A 4,050-nucleotide genomic window follows, 5' to 3' on the forward strand; every position below is an offset into this window, starting at 1 on the left:
TACATACACACACCCACATACATACACACACCTACATACATACACACACCTACATACATACACACACCTACATACATACACACACCTACATACATACACACATAAAGAAAAATACAGCCAAGCGGTGGTGGTGCACATCTTTAATCCCAGCACTAAGGAGGCAAAAGCAGGTGGATCTCTGTGAGTTCAAGGCCAGCCTGGTCTAAAGAGCAAGTTCCAGGACAGACAAATCTACACAGAGAAACAGAGAAACCCTGTCTCGAAAAACCAAAAGAACAAAACAAAACAAAAATCTAATAAAAAATTGAAGACTCATAGTGACCATTGGGGAAAACACTGCTCCATCTTTTTCTAGCGGCAATAACCCTTGGATCCCAAGCAGGGGAGCCCCAGGTCATGGAGGCAAGAGGCACTTATTGGTGAGTACAGTCATTAGGGTCACCCCTGAAAGGTGATGTCCCTCTCCGTCCCTTTGTCTCCGTGGCGATCTAGTCTAATTACAGAGGCAGCCGCAGTCATACCTCCATTGCTTTGTGACTCAGAGCTCCCGATGCTCCCTGAATGCCAGCGCCACAGTCACACATGGTGTTGTCCTGGTCGGTCAGAACCCCAGCTCTTCTCCCTAGGGCTTTCTGCGTGCCGTCCGAGCGCTGAGGCCAGCGTTGGACTGGAGCGGAGGAGGTGTGAGTAACTCGTTCCTAAACCTGTCGACCTGTTGTGTTTTCAGGAATGACTACACTCTGGGAGGCAGCTTCCTTGCCGAGTGGCTCAGATGACGGGGTTTCCCCAGGTCCTAGGGGCAAGGTTAGAACAGGTTTTCCTGATAAACATAATCACTCGTGAGCCTGGTGGTCGGTGGTGGTGCATGCCTTTAATCCCAGTGCTCGTGCTGGCGAGGGAGAGGCTGCCAGACCTCTGGGAGTTCAAGGCCAGCTTAGTCTGCGGAGTGAGTTCCAGGACAGTCAGGACTATTTCACAGAGAAACCTGTCTCGAAAAAAAAAAGGTAAATAAATAATTTTTATTTACATGTGTGTAGAAGAGGGTAAATGTTTCCCCTGGTACTGGAGTTGCAGGCAGAGGTGAGCTACCACATGTGTAGTGGGAGTCGAACCCGGATCCTCTTAATGCCGAGGCGCCTCTCTAGCATTAGCCAAGTAGCTCTTCACGCGGCTTTCCCGCCTCTCTGCTGGGTGGCCTTCCTCTCGGGGATGCCTCCCTCAGTCACAAATGACTAACGAAGTCACCGATGATGACTTAGTTATCATAATGTCTACAGGAGGAAGAATGTCTCCACCAGCTCCCAGGGTAGGAAGTAGTTTTAAGGTTCAGGTGACATCACCTAAAAGCTTCTAGAAGAATTCCTTTAACGTCTGTCTAGAATGGATGATGTGTTCATTCCTGAGTCAGTCACTGGAAAAGAAAATGGTTGAGTGGAGACGGTTTCTAGTGTTTGTCAGCTGACACACTCCAGAGGGAATCTCCACGGAGGAATTGCCACCGAGACTGGCTTGTGAGCATGCCTCTGCCTAATGTTTTTACATTTATTTTTATTTTATGTATATGGCTGTTTTGCTTGCATGTGTGTCTGTGTGCCACGTGCCAGTCTGGGGCTTCCAGAAGTCTAACAGAAGGCATCAGATCATCAGATCCTCTGGAACTGGAGTTATAGACAGCTGTGTGCTGCCGTGTGGGTGCTGGGAACTGAACCCAGGTTCTCTGGAAGAGCAGCCAATGCTCTTAAGCCACGGATCCATCTCTCCATAACCCCCATTTTTTTTGATGAATAATTGATGTGGGTCCCAGAGAACTTAGACAACAATGCAGACACTAAGAGAGACTTCCATAGATATAATCTACATGGGAAGTAGAAAAAGACAAGATCTCCTGAGTAAATTGAGAGCATGGGGATCTTGGGGGAGGATGAGAGGGGGAGGGAAGAGGCAGAGAGGGGAGCAGAGAAAAATGTAGAGCTCAATAAATATCAAATAATAATAATAATTGATGTGGGAATCGCAGCCCATTGTGGGCAGTGCCTGTCTGGGGCAGGTGGTCCTGGAGAGCATAAGAAAGCAGGCCATGGCGAACAAATCAGTAAGTAGCATTTCTCCACGGTCTCTGCTTCAGCTCTTGCCTTGAGTTCCTGCCCTGACTTCCCTTCGTGATGGATGGATGGGCGCTCGAAACTGTGAGATGAAATCAACATTTGCTTCCCCCAGTTACTTTAGCTGTGGTTGTTATAACAGCAAGGGAGAAGTAAACTAGAGAGAAATTCATCATCCGGGTGGGACAGGTGCTGAAGACGTCACACCATACAACTTGCCCTTTTATTATGTTTTGTGTCTTGAATCTTCATTCATTTGCAATTGATGTCTTCCAGATGCAAGGCCCCAAAGCTCAATAATGCTGTCTACAGAAAGCCAGGTGTTGACTGTGTCCTCGGACAAGAGCTAAGTCATTCCAGCCCCTGGCCCGGACATCATCCTTCCCACCTCTCCTTAGCATGAACCCGAGGACAGATCCATCTGGCTGATGCCCCTTTTCATCTAGAAGCAGCCAGAGCAGGTCACCCCGTACCCTCATGAGTTGGGCCCAGATCCCCGAGGAAGCGATGTATGGTTGGAATAAGTGTCTGGGATAAAAACCTTTAAGACATTAGGGTGAAAGGATCTGAATGACAGCCAGGAAGGTGGTGCCCACCTTTAATCCAGCTCTTGGGAGGCTGAGGCAAGCCAGCCTGGTCTACACAGTGAGTTTGAGGCCAGCACAGGGACAAGGTGAAAAAAATAAGAAAAAGTCTTGCAGCTGGGTTTGGTGTGAGATGGCTGTGGTGATCCTCTTAGTTCAGCTCCAGTTCTGCACAGCGGGCATTGTGCACACCCAACTCCACTCTCGCTACCGCAACAGTTCCTCCAGGGCCTCATCGTAGCCCGACAGACACAGACAGCTTCCACCCACCAATGCCAAGCCAGGTGAGGCCTGCCCTAGGATGACCTGGTCCCTGAGGTCCATCCGGACACGGGAGCTGTGGCACCGTGCAAGGATATCTTTCAGCGGCCTGTGAGGGAGGATAGGGAGGATACCGCTTGTTGGGGACTGTCCCTGGCTGGGGGTGAGGCTTGCTTGTCTCTGAGCTAGTTTTCTGAGGAGTCACCCTCCACTGCTGAGAACAAAGCTCAGTTCACCCACCAAGGCCAGGGGCACAGGGCCTGCCAACATTCAGTTCACTCCTTCCAGGCACCAACAGGGCCCCAGTGCGACGCTCAAGGCCATGCAGCCTTCTGCACTGATATTCGCCTCCCTGTTTCACTGGAAAAACAGCCTCGGTTTGAGATGCTGGGTTTTGTTTGTTTGTTTGATTGTTTTGCATTTTGAGGGGATAGGGAGTTTTCTGCACCATGCCCTGTCTCTCTGTGGTCCCAAAGGATTGACTAGGCGGAGAAACAGTCTTGGGACCTGGGGACATCAATAACGCCTTCATTCACTCGCCCATGGCCATGGGTATTTGTTCCCAGCAGAGCTCACAGGTTCAGGGAAGAGGAGACGGAGGTGCACACATCATCTGCCTGGGGAACAGCGTGTGTCCCCTGCACTGAGCAGAGGGCTGTGTGACACTGTCTAGAGAAAATGGTCTCCTGTGCTTAAGTGTGTTTAGGAAGGTCTGGGTTATATCAAACAGAATTATTGGAGGGTGTGTGGCATACGCAAGCTTTTAATCCCAGCAATCAGGAGGCAGAGGCAGGAGGACTTCTGTGAATTCAAGGACAGCTTGGCCTACAGAGAGAGCTCCAGGACAGCCAACGCTACATTGTGAAACCTTGTCTCAAATAAATAAATAAACAAATACTTTTCCTTCAGGACTTGTTGGAGGTCTATGCTGATAACGTGCACACCGAGCCTTGTGGCTGGCCGCCCTGGCATAAGGAATATGGAAGCAAAGACATTGAATAAATCTGAGAAAATAATAAACGACTGAGCTGTGAATGCCAAGGTAAGAAGACTGAACTTCTTTCTTTTTTTTTTTTTGGTTTTTCGAGACAGGGTTTCTCTGT

This window comes from Microtus ochrogaster, linkage group LG2 (assembly GCF_000317375.1).
Source record: "Microtus ochrogaster isolate Prairie Vole_2 linkage group LG2, MicOch1.0, whole genome shotgun sequence".
NCBI classification, from domain to species: domain Eukaryota; kingdom Metazoa; phylum Chordata; class Mammalia; order Rodentia; family Cricetidae; genus Microtus; species Microtus ochrogaster.